The sequence below is a fragment of the Oryx dammah genome, unplaced genomic scaffold (genome assembly GCF_014754425.2).
Source record: "Oryx dammah isolate SB20612 unplaced genomic scaffold, SCBI_Odam_1.1 HiC_scaffold_28, whole genome shotgun sequence".
Lineage (NCBI taxonomy): Eukaryota > Metazoa > Chordata > Mammalia > Artiodactyla > Bovidae > Oryx > Oryx dammah.
Window position 1 is genome coordinate 54,383,297 of NW_024070212.1, and position 16,903 is coordinate 54,400,199.

The window sequence follows — 16,903 nt, forward strand, 5'->3', positions numbered from 1 at the left end:
TTTTTCTTATTGAATAAATGAATGCTGGGCACATCATGCAAGGCAGGCATTGCTCTAGGTCCTGGGTATTCCTGCCTGCAAAAAGAGAACAAAAGCCTCTCCTCATGGAGCTTACATACTGTGCATACCAGTGGTTGGTTGTCGATAGGGGCAATTGTTCCCTCCCCTCCCTCAGCCCCCCCACCCTGTGACAATGGCCAGTGTCTGGGACATTTTGGACATTTCTGTTTGATATTTTGTTTGACTGGGAAAGTGGTGCTACCAGCATGTCAGCTGGGTATGTTTATACAACACAGAGAATTCTGTAATTATATTTATACCTGTTTGGGAAGCTGGAATGAGAGATGGCAGGGGATCTGAAGTGAATGTTTCAGAACCAAAGCTTGAATGTGTTGGTCAGATTTGAATGTGTTGGTCAGATTCTTTGAGTTGCAAGCCACAAGATCAAGATACTCAACTAAAATGAGCTAGAAAAAGACATTGTATTAGCTTGCAAGGCTGGAAGAGATTGTAGAGCTTTCAGAACTGAAGGAAGGACTATGTATCAGAAAGCTCCAGGGGCAGAAACCAGGGGTTCTCTGTCTTTCCAGGACTATTTTGTTCTCTTTTTGCTTTTCCCATTTGCTTCTCTCTTCTCTTTGTGCAATGGCACCTCATGTGCTATGACTGCAGAAAGGATTTTACCTAGTGGGGAGCAGCCACTAGAAGCCCTGGCATAGAAACTCCAGTGGGAAAAGAAAACCTGACTTTTTAAGCATGGCAACATCCTTATATCTATCAAACAGTTTCTTGATCTTGCTCTGGTCATGTGGCCAACCCCTGGGCCAGTCTCTGTTGCCTGAAGGATGAGGTGCTTTCTTTGGTCATTTCCTTCTTTAAGGGGGCAGCAGAGAGAGGGGCCTACAGTATTGTTATCCACAATTCATTACATCACAATGACTGAACAAAAGATAACTCTGTAAAAGAAAAAATGTATGCAGGGAAAAAAAGTGTATATATAAATATATGTCAGTAGAGGTTGTAAAATTGTGGCCATGCTTTAAAGCAGTAATTTCAAACCATTTTTTCATTGAGATCCCTTATATTGACACACTTCTTCTTCCCAACCCTCTTTCATCCAAACTATTTGAGAGGATATATTTGTTATATCACAATAGATTTTTAAGTATGTTTTGAGAATTATGTGGAAACATTTAAGATAGAGACACCCTACACTACCCAACAAGGGAATCTCCTCATTGATTAACACATGTTATTTGGACACCTACTATGTGCAAAGTTTTGTTCCAGACACATAGGAGAACACAACAAAGAGTAACACATAGCACCTGCCTCTGAGCTTGTATTTTAAATGGGTTATAAGGCAGATGCACCTGAAAGTTTCCATAATACTCTCAGGCAGGCTTAATCCTGGCATCTCCTGTCCCTGCCTCAAAGGGCAAATGTCACTATTGCATCACCTGTGAGTTTTATAAATTAGGCTAGACCGAAAACAGCCCCTGCCTTAAAATCTCGCACTTGTTTTCCCTTGTTTCTCCTACATCTGATGGCTTTGGGCTGGTTCTGTTCTACCCACCAGAAACCCTAGGATCTGGTGGGACACTCCACACTGGACTGACTAGCCAGTAACAATGCAAACAGCCATTCTTCACTGGGGACCATGCAGCTGCTTCCACACCACAGTCTTTTTTGGACTATACCTAAGAATAGGATTTAAGCCCACTTTGCAAAGTTGGGATCTGAGACAAGAGTCCTGGTGAGTTTACCCAGTGATACCCATTCCTGGTGGTAGAAACAATGGGGAAGAACCTACATCTGCCAGATACTACATTAGACTCTACTACACACTGTCTCATTTAATCCTCCCAAAGCCCCAGGAGGTAGTCATCATATTCTCTCCTTAGGTGTGAAAACTATTACCCAGAATGACTTAACTGGTGGGAGCAAAGTCTCAGATGAAAGTTGAGCCACTGGGAGTAGCACACTGATGTATTTGTCTGCTTCTGTAGCCTGTGTTCTTTCCACTCTTCTGGTTCTGTCCCACCCCACCACCACCCTTTCCTAAAGCCCCAGAAAATACTGGCCTGTTCAAAACAGGAGGTTAAAAAGCAGAACCTTCCCTGCTGGACTCTCCTCTGCAAGCACAATGAATTTCTTCTTCTAAGTAAACATAGAAACCTACACAGGCAACGAAGATTCCATCCATCTTGAACAGTGCTAGTGTTTCCCTGTTTCCTGTTAAAACAAATAATTAACTTCTGTCAAGCTTGGTAAAAATGTTAACAGGGTCTTGCAACTCTCCACATGCGCAGAAATATTATTATTATTAATTTTTAAATATGAGATGGTGGTTTTCTCTGTGAAAAGTGCATTTGCCCTCACAGTCTAAGGCATTCAGTCACTCAAGTCATCACAGAAGAAAAGTGGAGAATGCAGATTGAAGGGTATGGTTTGTAGATCTCACTTATTTTTGAAATAAAGGATGACTTCCAAAAAAATGACATGAGTACAGAGCTTGTGTAATCTCCATTTGCAGTGATTTTTCTTGATTGATGTGCCATTAATACTTTAATTGGCAACAGGTGCAGCTGATTGTTGGTTCCTATGCTGAGAAATCTGAAATTGAACATAAGGTTCTGATAAATTAATAAACTCCTCTGCTCCAAACAGTTGTTGCTGTGAACTAACTTTCCATGGAGTGCTGCTCCATCAAGCACACTGAATTCTTTATGTTAAAAAGCGAAGTGTTACTTAATGATAAATTAAAATTACACAAAGAGCCACAGAAAGAACACAATAACATCCCCTCCCAGGGAAAAGGGAAATTGCTGGAAGGAGCAGAAGAATGTGATTTATGAAATAAATTGTTTCCCTTTTGTAGACCGAAGTGTTTTGTCTCTGGATTCCATGTCACATTATTAAAATAATTTTGTGTTATTTAATATAAATAGTAGAAGGGAGAATAAAGGATTTTTACATAAGGTCCTTTTCCTCCCTGAGGTAAAATTTAATATTGAGGAGAAGCCTAGGGAAAAATATCCTGAAGGTTCTATAAAGGATCTTTAAGTTATGTTTTGTTTTATTTATTAGCCTCACATATGTTGAGGCCATTTATAAATTTTTGCTACAGAAATTTGACTCCAATGGAGACAGAGGGTTGTTGGCACTAATTTTCCATCAGTGAGGAATATCCCTGGTCACGATGGCAAGTGAGCATAGGTTGTTGTCTCCGTCCCCTGAACCAAACATAGAAAATGACTCAGGATGTAAGAAGGTAGATGGAGGTCAGAGCTTTACCCTCCCATCCATTGGAGCACAAGTGGTGAGAAACCCTAACAGAGGCAGAATGTGGGCCTCGAGTAAGGAGAGGGGAATGGTAATTCAAAGAGGAGAGGGTCCCAGACTGCAGAGCAGAGACTGGATAGGGGAGAGCTTTCTATTGATAGTTATGCCGCTTTTTCTCTCCTAAATAGATTGTTGCTGCACTGTGGCTCTTACAGGTCAGAAAGTCAGCTCTAGAAACCTAGAGCCATCATGGGGCACTGGAGCTAAGTCAGATGACACCAGGCAAGGTGAAGGTCCAGTGTCATTGAGTACAGGTCAGTTGGCTGACCACATGGGTATTTTCTCCTCTTCTTCCTTCCCCTCATACTACAGGCTAGGCAGGGAGCAAATGGCTATGAGATTAAACTTGTGGAATGGAAAAAACAAGGATGTATTAAATATAGAAAAGTCATCTCTAGACATTCTTGCTCTCTATCCTGCTCATCTCAAGAAAAGCTTCCCCAGATGAGCAGGCCAGGATTTAGACTTTTGCTCCTCCTCCCATATTGACAGGACTAGCAAACGCAGCTAAGAGTCTCAAGGGGACAAAGAGGTAAGCTCACAGGGGAGAAAAATAAGGCATCTGAAAAGCATCAGAAAAATGAACAGCTGGAATACTCTACACCAAAGAGAGCTTAATAGAACAGGCAGAACAAGAGTTTGAAATAAGTATAATAAATACCTTCAGAGAAAGAGAAAGTAGATAATATAAGCATAAAATGCAAGCAAGCATTTAAAGGAACATCAATTAGAATTACTGTGTATGAAAAATATAACAATTAAATTTAAACCTGATTGGGGTGGTTGAAGAGCAGAATGGACACAGTCATAGAACAGAAGGTTCCAGTTCAGTTCAGTTCAGTCGCTCACTCATTTCCAACTCTTTGGGACACCGTGAACTGCAGTACCCCAGAACTCCCTGTCCATCACCAACTACTGGAGTCTACCCAACCCATGTCCATTGAGTCGGTAATGCCATCCAACCATCTCATTCTCTATTGTCCCCTTCTCCTCCTGCCCTCAGTCTTTCTCAGCATCAGTGTCTGTTCAAATGAGTCAGCTCTTCACATCAGGTGGCCAAAGTATTGGAGTTTCAGCTTCAACATCACTCCTTGCAATGAACACCCAGGACTGATCTCCTTTAGGATGGACTGGTTGGATCTCCTTGCAGTGCAAGGGACTCTCAAGAGCCTTCTCCAACACCACAGTTCAAAAGCATCAAGTCTTTGGTGCTCAGCTTTCTTTATAGTCCAACTCTCACATCCATACATGACCACTGGGAAAACCATAGCGTTGACTAGCCAGACTTTGTTGGCAAACTAATGTCTCTGTTTTTCAATATGCTGTTTAGGTTGGTCATAACTTACCTTCCAAGGAGCAAGCGTCTTTTAATTTCATGGCTGCAATCACGATCTGCAGTGACTTTGGAGCCCCAAAAAATAAAGTCAGCCACTGTTTCCACTGTTCCCCATCTATTAGCCATGAAGTGATGGGACTGGATGCCACGATCTTAGTTTTCTGAATGTTGAGCTTTAAGCCAACTTTTTCACTCTCCTCTTTCAACAAGAGGCTTTTTAGTTCCTCTTCACTTTCTGCCAGAAGGGTGGTGTCATCTGCATATCTGAGATTATTGATATTCTCCTGGCAATCTTCATTCCAACTTGTGCTTCCTCCAGCCCAGCATTTCTCATGATGTACTCTGCATATAAGTTAAATAAGTAGGGTGACAATATACATCCTTGACGTTCTCCTTTTCCCATTTGGAACCAGTCTGTTGTTCCATGTCCAGTTCTAACTGTTGCTTCCTGACTTTCATACAGGTTTCTCAAGAGGCAGGTCAGGTGGTCTGATATTCTCATCTCTTTCAGAATTTTCCGCAGTTTATTGTGTCCACACAGTCAAAGACTTTGGCATAGTCAATAAAGCAGAATTAGATGATTTTCTGGAACTCTCTTGCTTTTTTGATGATCCAGCAGATGTTGGCAATTTGATCTCTGTTTCCTCTGCCTCTTCTAAAACCAGCTTGAACATCTGGAAGTTCACAGTTCACGTATTGCTGAGGCCTGGCTTGGAGAATTTTGAGTGTTACTTTACTAGTGTGTGAGGGCAATTCTGTGGTAGTTTTAACATTCTTTGGCATTGCCTTTCTTGGGATTGGAAGGGGAAATGAACTTTTCTGGTCCTGTAGCCACTGCTGAGTTTTCCAAATTTGCTGACATATTGAGTGCAGCACTTTCACAGCATCATCTTTCAGGATTTGAAACAGCTCAACTGGAATTTCATCACCTCCACTAGCTTTGTTCGTAGTGATGCTTCCTAAGGCCCACTTGACTTCACATTCCAGGATGTCTGGCTCTAGATGAGTGTGAGTGATCACACCATCATGATTATCTTGGTCGTGAAGATCTTTTTTGTACAGTTCTGTGTATTCTTGCCACCTCTTCTGAATATCTTCTGCTTCTGTTAGGTCCATACCATTTCTGTCCTTTATTGAGCCCATCTTTGCATGAAATGTTCCCTTGGTATCTCTAATTTTCTTGAAGAGATCTCTAGTCTTTCCCATTCTGTTCTTTTCCTCTGTTTCTTTGCATTGATCACTGAAGAAGGCTTTCTTATCTCTTCTTGCTATTCTTTGGAACTCTGCATTCAGATTTCTATCTTTCCTTTTCTCCTTGGCTTTTCACTTCTCTTCTGTTCACAGCTATTTGTAAGGCTTCCCCAGACAGCCATTTTGCTTTTTTGCATTTCTTTTCCATGGGGATGGTCTTGATCCTTGTCTCCTGTACAATGTCACGAACCTCATTCCATAGTTCATCAGGCACTCTATCTATCAGATCTAGGCCCTTAAATCTATTTCTCACTTCCACTGTATAATCATAAGGGATTTGATTTAGGTCATACCTGAATGGTCTAGTGGTTTTCCCTACTTTCTGCAATTTCAGTATGAATTTGGCAATAAGGAGTTCATGATCTGAGCCACAGTCAGCTCCCAGTCTTGTTTTTGTTGACTGTATAGAGCTTCTCCATCTTTTGCTGCAGAGAATATAATCAATCTGATTTCGGTGTTGACCATCTGGTGATGTCCATGTGTAGAGTCTTCTCTTGTGTTGTTGGAAGAGGGTGTTTGCTATGACCAGTGCATTTTCTTGGCAAAACTCTATTAGCCTTTGTCCTGCTTCATTCCTCATTCCAAGGCCAAATTTGCCTGTTACTCCAGGTGTTTCTTGACTTCCTACTTTTGCATTCCAGTCCCCTATAATGAAAAGGACATCTTTTTTGGGTGTTAGTTCTAAAAGGTCTTGTAGGTCTTCATAGAACTGTTCAACTTCAGCTTCTTCAGCGTTACTGGTTGGGGCATAGACTTGGATAACTGTGATATTGAATGGTTTGCCTTGGAGACGAACAGAGATCCTTCTGTAGTTTTTGAGATTGCATCCAAGTACTGCATTTCAGACTGTTTTGTTGACCATGATGGCTACTCCATTTCTTCTGAGGGATTCCTGCCCACAGTAGTAGATATAATGGTCATCTGAGTTAAATTCACCCATTCCTGTCCATTTTAGTTCACTGATTCCTAGAATGTCAATGTTCATTCTTGCCATCTCCTGTTTGACCACCTCCAATTTTCCTTGATTCATTGACCTAACATTCCAGGTTCCTATGCAATATTGCTCTTCACAGCATTGAACCTTGCTTCTATCACCAGTCACATCCACAACTAGGTGTTGTTTTTGCTTTGGCTCCATCCCTTCATTCTTTCTGGGGTTATTTCCCCACTGATCTCCAGTAGCATATTGGGCATCTACTGACCTGGGGAGTTCATCTTTCACTGTCCTATCTTTTTGCCTTTTCATATTGTTCATGGGGCTCTCAGGCAAGAATACTGAAGTGGTTTGTCATTCCTTTCTCCAGGGGACCACATTTTGTCAGAACTCTTCACCATGACCTGTCCATTTTGGGTGGCCCCACATGGCATGGCTTACTTTCATTGAGTTAGACAAGCTGTGGTCCGTGTGATCAGACTGGCTAGTTGTCTGATTGTGGTTTCAGTCTGTCTGTGCTCTGATGCCCTCTCTCAGCACCTACCGTCTTACCTGAGTTTCTCTTACCTTGGATACGGCATATCTCTTCACAGCTATTCCAGCAAAGCTGCTGCTCCTTATCTTGAATGTGGGGTAGCTCCTCTCAGCTACCTCTGCACCGTCGCAGCTGCCACCCCTGCGCCATCGCAGCTGCGAGTTGTCTTAATGACAACTTGGCCAAATTCCCTAATTCTCTGATCACTGTTGGTTATTAAAAATTAAATCCCTTTAAGATGTCAAACTCAGTTTCAATATAAATCCCTTCTCCTCCATCTCCTCTCCTAACATTGATGGTATATGGAATCCTCGGGCAGCAGAAGTCACAAGCTTCCTGTGTCTCTGCTCTCTCCACTCTGGGGGAGGTCGTAAAGCCCAGGCTGATGATGACTCTGTCTGTTCCTTTCCTTAGACTTGCTAGACCTAACTCTTGTAGTCTGGAATAAGAAATCTCATCAAACTACTCAGTTTTTAGTGGTCAGGGGGTTCTCTGGTCCCTCTCTGTTTATGTTGCTTTAAGGAGTCAAGAAGCCTCAGCTCTACCTACTCCAAACAGAGAAGAGAAGCAAGAGGCTCCCACCTGTGCTCCCTACAATGCTGAACATCAAGCGACCAGACTAGCATGAAGCAGTGAGAAGAAACTCACCTCAGGCACAAAGTTTAAGGAAATACCAAAAAAACTCAGTAATCAAGATGAATAGTATACTAATGTAAATTTTTAAAAATCAAAATTAAGATAAACCAAATATCAAAATTTTAAATAATCATCAGAATTACTGATTTTTCTTTCTGCTTCAGGCTCCAATGCACATTCAGTCGTGTCCCACTTTTTGCAATCCCATGGACTGTAGTCCACCAGGCTCCTCTATCCATGGGATTGTCTCAGCAAGAATACTGGAATAGGTTGTCAAGCTCTCTTCTAGGTGATCTTCCTGACCCAGGGATTAAACCTGAATCTCCTATGTCTCCTGCTTTGCAGAAAGATTCTTTACTGCCGCGTCACCAGGAAAGCCTTCAGGCTCCAATGTGTCACTGGAACTCTTGATTGTGACTGCCTCTCTCTCCCCTCCATAGGACTTCACCATGAACAGAAAAAGAGAGTTAGGTGGTAGCTGATAATACCAGGGTCAATTTTGCTTACTCATTGTAAGCCCTGAGGAAGATACATGGCTTGTAGCACTGATGGGTCCTTTCATAAAATAGGAAAACTAGTGCCTCATGATCCACAGCAGATGGTCCTACATTCTGGCCAATTTAAGGGTATTACCAAAAAGCCCAGCAAGAGTTTTAAGGATAAAGAGACTCCAAAGAGTACCAACAAATACAGAATGCATGTTATTTTCTGAGTGTACATGGTATATTTTATAAACCTCTATATTCTGGATTCTAAAGAATCATTAAATTGCAAAGGAAATATACACTGAAGATTTTTAAAAGTACTAATATTCAGCAGTATTTGACCTACAAAAATGGAAATTTTACTTGGTCCAAGCAAATATATCCCATATACTACCTATTATATGACCATAATACTGTAATATGAGCAATCAATAACAAAAGGAGGACTTGAAAAATATTTCCAAAAGTTTCAATATAATTTCTTTAAAAATTGTCTTCAGCAAGCTTGATCTGGACTAAGTAAATTAAAATCTACTATAAAACCTTTATAATAAAACTTTTTAAAGCTTAAAATATGTTTTAAGTTGCTTGGAGAGCAACCAACACAGACAGAACTTGAAAGATTCTGATTCTTTGAGAGAAGAGAAGAATTCTGAGAGAAATCCATAGTCACCTTTTTCTCCAGGGGCGTTTGTAAATATTTAGCACAAGGGAATAGAATATTAACAGAAAGTGGCAGTTTCAATGGTCTAAGAAGATAGATCTTGGAGTTTAAGACAGCTGAAAGAGCTGGGGCTGGAGGGGCAAAATCCTGAGAGAAAAAAACAACAGGAAAGTTACTCTAAAAAGTCTCCATTAAAACTCCACGTGAGGTTTTGGCCAATTTCTAAACCACACAGAGGGCATGACTCCAAATAACTATCAAGAAGCAGGAGCTAGAAGGACAAAGAGCTGAGCAGAGATTTTAGAAGAGTTGTACAATGGTCTGGGAAGACAAAGAAAGGAATTCAAGGCTACTAATATGAAATGCCCTGGTAAACATTCCAGGCTCTCAACTGAGATACTGGAAAATCTTTATCCTAGAAGTAAAGACATCATTAATAGAACAACCCCAAATGCGAAGAGTTGACTCATTGGAAAAGACTCTGATTCTGGGAGGGATTGGGGGCAGGAGGCGAAGGGGACAACAGAGGATGAGATGGCTGGATGGCATCACTGACTTGATGGACGTGAGTCTGAGTGAACTCCAGGAGATGGTGATGGACAGGGAGGCCTGGCGTGCTGTGATTCATGGGGTCGCAAAGAGTTGGACACAACTGAGCCGCTGAACTGAACTGAATAATATTTAAATGATCTGTATGTACTTTCTGCTGCCAAAGTGATATTAACCCTCTGGGAAGGAAGAAAACACCATTCAGTCTCTCTATAATTTTTAATGCACTTAATATACAAAGTCCAGGATCCAACCGAAAAATATGGGGCATGTTTAAAAAAGGAACCAGTTAATCAAAAGTCAGATAGAAACAGACCTACTGATGAATCAGATATTAGAACTAATAGGTACATTAACTATGCCCAACAAAGGAAAATATGGAGGATTTGTAATCTATTAAAAAAATTAATGAAATTTTATAGATCCAAAAATATAATAACTGAAATTAACAATTCAGGCTGCTGCTACTTCTGCTGCTAAATCACTTCAGTCGTGTCCTACTCTGTGAGACCCCATAGACGGCAGCCCACCAGGCTCCCTTGTCCCTGGGATTCTCCAGGCAAGAACACTGGAGTGGGGTGCCATTTCCTTCTCCAATGCATGAAAGTGAAGTTGCTCAGTCATTTCCGACTCCTAGCGACCCCATGGACTACAGCCTACCAGGCTCCTTCATCCATGGGATTTTCCAGGCAAGAGTACTGGAGTGGGGTTCCATTGCCTTCAGGAGATGAGTTTAATAGTAGATTAGACAGAGTAGAAAACATAATTTGTAAACTAGAATACAAGCAAGTTTAAAGTATTCTGATTGAAGTCCTGGGAGAAAAAAACATGGAAATTAGGAAAAAGAGTACTAGAGATATGCAAACGTCCAATATGTGTAATTGGAATGTTGCAAAGAATGAAGGCTAGGGGCTCAGATGGTAACGAATCCACCTGCAATTCAGGAGACTGGGGTTCAATCCCTGGGTCAGGAAGATGCCTTGGAGAAGGAAATGGCAACCCACTCCAATATTGTTGCCTGGTGAATTCCATGGACAGAGGAACCCGGCAGGCTACAGTCCATAGAGCTGCAAAGAATTGGACAAGACTCAGCAACTAATAAAGAAAAGAAAGAAAGGAAAGTGAACACGAGACAGAAACAATATTTGAAGTAATACTACTTGAGAATTTCTGAAACTGACAGGCATCAAACCACAGCTTGATTAAGTTTAAAAACCCAAGCAGGATAAATATAAAGAAAACTACATCTAGGCACAACATAGTAAAGTATGCTAAAAAACAAAGACAAAGACAAAATCTTAAAATTTGACAGAAGGGGAAAAAAAGACACATTGCTTTCAAAGGAGCAATAATAAGTCTTGAGGCTGATTTAGCAACAAAAATTATGGCTGTCATAGGAAAATGAAAAGACGTATTTAAAATACTGAAAGTGGCCAACAACCTATAATTTTATAGCCAGTCAAAATATTCCTCAAAAATAGAGATGATAAAAAAACTTATGCTAGAAATAAAGACATGCTTAAGAAATTAGGATATATCAGAAGGACATAGGAGACTGATTAAAGGGGCTCCCACTGGCCAAATCTAAGACAATTTATTAAGCATCAAAATAAGAAAAAAAAATAAGGGATTATACCTCATTGAATAAAATAAGAATTCTTGAGTCCATACGGTTAGTAAATATATTATTGAACTAAAGTATGCTGTCAACCAAAAAAATGTAAAGGAAATTATGGATTTAGAAAATTATCATTTCACTAACAACAGGGTAATAACTGATTCAGGTCTATAGATAATAAAACTACGTGGTGAAAACATGATGAGGAAATAGGATATTTTGATGGTCTCAAAATATCTGCCTACTTATTAGTTACAGAGACATCGTGTACTTTCTAATGTGATGCTTCGAGAAAGGAAGATACATTTCTTATGTATTATTTCTGCCAAATAATGTATAATTTGACTCTAAAAATAAGAAACCCCAATTGAGAAATACCTGTAAAAAATCTGGCCTTTACTCTATAAAATGTCACTATTATGAAGGAATTAGGAAGCTGATGCTATCCATCAAACTATAGACAATATTGACATAAACTAATGCAACGGCAATGGAGATTTTGAGAAGGGATCAGAAACGTGCTATAGAAATTGTACATTTTCAACAAATAAAGACTTCTGAGATGTGGCAGGAAAGAAAGATGAAGAAGTACAAGTTTTCCAGCTGGAATATTTATCCAAAGTGAGATTTAGAAGAGTGCTTTTACATGACAAGGTAGGATATGGTTCTGTTTTAGAAGTAGACTTACCATGAGATACTCATGAGCCCTCCTTGTAATGATGTCTGGCCACTGGTTGGGTTGAAGGATGAGATCAGGTCAGGACACGAATTGTGGAGACATCTGCTTGTAGGGAGTGAGTGAAGTGGTGGGATCAGGTAAGAGCACCCAGGGGAGCAGGAAGATTAAGAAGAACAGAAGGAAGAAAGAGCATAAAGCCCATCAAAGGACCGAGCAAAGAAAGAGGAACCAGCCAGGAAAATAAAAGGGAGGATCAGAGAATTCATAGAATCTTAACAGGTTTGGTGTCCAAGAAACCAAGGAATAAGAGAGCTTAAGATCATACACCAAGTACATCCTTGTGACTTCCCTGGTGGCTCAGATGGTAAAGCATCTGCCTACAATGCGGGAGACCTGGGTTTGATCCCTGTGTTGGGAAGATCCTCTGGAGAAGGAAATGGCAACCCATTCCAGTACTCTTGCCTGGAAAATCCCATGGATGGAGGAGCCTGGTAAGCTACAGTCCATGGGGTCACAAAGAGTCGGACATGACTGAGCAACTTCACCTTACCTTACCAAGTACATCAGATACCAGCTATACTGATAGATCAGCATGTGTGCTGTGCTTAGTGGCTCAGTACTGTCTGACTGTTTGTGGCCCCATGGACTGTAGCTCACCAGGCTCCTTTGTCCATGGGATTCTCCAGGCAAGAATACTGGAGTGGGTTGCCATGCCCTTCTCCAGGGGATCTTCTCAACCCAAGGATTGAACCCTGGTCTCCCACATTGCAGGAGGATTCTCTACCATCTGAGCCGCCAGGGAAGCCCATAAGGCTGACTAACACACTATTCCTGCCCCCACAAAGCTCAAAAGTGTGTCAGAGGAAAAAAACATAACACAAAACATTTCAATCTTACACATGAATCTACACAGAACACAATGACAGAAAAACACAGATGCCTTACCATGAGAACACAAAGGGGAAAAGCTTTCTCCTCTAAGATGTTAGGTACCCATGGCCTCTGGGTTCTGTGGAGCATCTCTGGGTGCTTTGGAATGAGTAGCTGGATGTAGTGGCACTCAAACTGCTGGTCATTACCAAACCCAGGACAACCACTGGTTGGATTGAATGAACTAAGTATTTATCCTCAGAGGGTCGTAAAAAGTAGCAAATGGGAGACTTACAGCTTACAGTGTGCAGCCTGGTCACTACTTTTTTTTTTAATCACCTCTTTTCTAAAGAAAACCAAGAGAAGCTCACCCATTCTGTCCTTTTTTCATTTTTGGTCTTTTTCTTATCACATTGTTGTTTGGAAACTGTGGAGAAAAGGATATATTGAGTAGGGGAATTCTCCACAAGGTCATGGAAACTTCAAAAAACTGAGTGATAAATGCAATTAAGTTAGTGCCAGGGGAAAATAGCAAGAGATAAAGTTGGGAAGAAAGAAATCCAGTCAAGAAGACAGCTACACTTGAGATGAAGTGATAAAGAAGACAGATAAGGAAATCGTAGAACAAGTATACAGATGGTACTTAATAGGTGCCACTCTGCTAAGTGTTCTATAGGTATTAGCTCACTTAGATTATATCTGAGATACACCTATCATTATTCTCATTTTACAGATGAGGAAACTGAGGCCCAGAGAGATTAAGGACAAGAGATTAATATGTCCACAGAGTTAGTGAATGGTGGAGCCAGGACTCAAACCCCAGCAGTACACCTCCGGAGTCTATCTGTGCCCTCACCCACCACACCCTAGAGCAAGATTCATATGCAAGATAAAGACAATTGTGATAAATGCTCTGAAAGAAAAGAACGGGACAGCAAGAATCATTTCCTGGATGGGGAATCTTAGGCAAATCGAGGGCAAATGATCTTTCCCTGATTGAACCCCATCAGTAGTGCAGCTGAGGTTTACATTTGGATCTCCCATATTTCTAGCCCAGTATGGCCTTCTTTCCCTTTCCTGGTGCTGCAGTCTTGAAAAGGCTGAAATTGAAATTTGAGAAAGGACTTAACCACGAATCAGCTAGAATACCTCACGGAGGGACTGAAAGAGCTCTCGATAGGATAGAAAGACAGACATGTTCAGTCGTGCCTCCTTCATTAACACCTGAGAGACACCAGGTGGGTGTGTGGAATTCTGCACCTTGGTTTCCCCCTTGTAAAATGAGAGCATGCTAAAAGATCATTGCTGTAACCTTGCTTGGCACCTCTCACATTTTCTGACCTTCACCTCAACAAGGCTTTCAGTGGGATTGTGGACATTTTCCAGTTCAGTTCAGTTCAGTCGCTCAGTCGTGTCTGACTCTTTGCAACCTCATGAACCACAGCACACCAGGCCTCCCTGTCCATCACCAACTCCCGGAGTTCACCCAAACCCATGTCCATCAACTCGGTGATGCCATCCAACCATCTCATCCTATGTCATCCCCTTCTCCTCCTGCCCTTAATCTTTCCCAGCATCAGGGTCTTTTCCAATGAGTCAGCTCTTCGCATCAGGTGGCCAAATTACTGGAGTTCCAGCTTCAGCATCAGCCCTTCCAAGGAATATTCAGGACTGATCTCCTTTAGGATGGACTGGTTGGATCTCCTTGCAGTCCAAGGGACTCTCAAGAGTCTTCTCCAACACCACATTCAAAAGCATCAATTCTTTGGTGCTCAGCTTTCTTTATAGTTCAACTCTCACATCTGTACATGACCACTGGAAAAACCATAGGCTTGAATAGACAGACCTTTGTTGACAAAGTAATGTCTCTGCCTTTTAATATGCTGTCTCGGTTTTTCCAGTGGTCATGTATGGATGTGAGAGTTGGACTCTAAAGAAAGCTGAGCACCAAAGAATTGATGCTTTTGAACTGTGGTGTTGGAGAACGCTCTTGAGAGTCCCTTGGACTGCAAGGAGATCCAACTAGTCCATCCTAAAGGAGATCAGTCCTGGGTGTTCATTGGAAGGACTGATGTTGAAGCTGAAACTCCAATACTTTGGCTACCTGATGCGAAGAGCTGACTCATTGGAAAAGACCCTGATGCTGGGAAAGATTGAGGGCAGGAGGAGAAGGGGACAACAGAGGATGAGATGGCTGGATGGCATCACTGACTCGATGGATGTGAGTCTGAGTGAACTCTGTGAGTTGATGGACAGGGAGGCCTGGCATGCTGCAGCTCATGGGGTCGCAAAGAGTTGAACATGACTGAGCAACTGAACTGAACTGACCTGAACTGAACTAGGTTGGTCATAACTTTCCTTCCAAGGAGTAAGCGTCTTTTAATTTCATGGCTGCAATCACCATCTGAAGTGATTTTGGAGCCCAGAAATATAAAGTCAGATGCTTTTTCCGCTGTTTCCCCATCTATTTGCCATGAAGTGATGGGACCGGATGCCATGATCTTAGTTTTCTGAATGTTGAGCTTTAAGCCAACTTTTTCACTCTCCTCTTTCACTTTGATCAAGAGGCTCTTTAGTTCTTCTTCACTTTCTGCCATAAGGGTGGTGTCCTCTGCATATCTGAGGTGATTGATATTTCTCCAGCCTGTGCTTCCTCCTGCCCAGCGTTTCGCATGATGTACTCTGCATATAAGTTAAATAAGCAGGGTAACAATATACAGGCTTGACATACTCCTTTTCCTATTTGGAACCAGTCTGTTGTTCCACGTCCAGTTCTAACTGTTGCTTCCTGACCTGCATACAGATTTATCAAGAGGCAGGTCAGGTGGTATGGTATTCCCATCTCTTTCAGAATTTTCCGCAGTTTATTGTGATCCACACAGTCAAAGGCTTTGGCATAGTCAATAAAGCAGAAATAGATATTTTTCTGGAACTCTCTTGTTTTTTCGATGATCTATCGGATGTTGGCGATTTGATCTCTGGTTCCTCTGCCTTTTCTAAAACCAGCTGGAATTTTCCAGTTACCCTGAGCCTTTATGACATTTGTCAGAGCCCACAACATTGCATTGCGCCTAAAAGAAAAATGTACTTTGAATATATGGTATTCTCAAATAAGAGCTACCCTTTAAGAGACACGCCTACATATCTGTAAATAGCGAAACCAGTCCTGCGCAAATGAGGATAGCTACAGCAGAATATGCTAACAAAAAATGTTTGGTGCAACTGGATCTGAGTGGTACAAATACCTAGCAGTGTGTGACTGTACCTAGCACCTGCCCAGCCATAGTATATACCTGAGTGATATTCACTAGCCCCCTTCTCAGTTTTCTGTTAGCTGCTGCTTACAGAAGCTTCCATATATTTTATTAGCTTCCATACATCTATTAGCTTCCATACATTTTATTTCCTGGTGAATGATTTCTTACATATTCGTTGTCCCATTTATTGTTCTTTTTAATGAGTTTAGATAATGTTACAATTATTAACTGCTCTTCAAAGTAAACTATTGGCCCTAAAGATTTTTTTTGTCCTTTTATACGATTTCCCACTTTGGAAAAGGACTTTTTACAAAGTGTCAATAAGCATACCCATCTGCAAATGGGCACATTTTAAAGCCTTTGTCAGGCATATTAATATTGGTTTGAAGGAAGACACCAAGTTCAATGTCTTGCCTTTGGGAAAATAAAAATGTTTGGGATAAAAATAGAAGCTCAGCCTTCCAGGACTGATTGGTATGTCTTTAGACATCTCACACTCTTAGACATCAAATGCATCATCACTGTGACATTGGTGAATATAAATGGGCTGGCAAAATCTTTTAGATGAGAAAAAATTGAGATTTGATTGATTGACTCTCTCTGCAGTATAGATGGACTCAAACATAAATGTAAATTCATATATCCTGGGAAGTTATAAAGGGATTCTCAGAGAATAGTAATGTCAAAAATAAAGTAGCATTTATTGAGTACTAACTTCATGCCAGTTATATGCATGGCAACTTA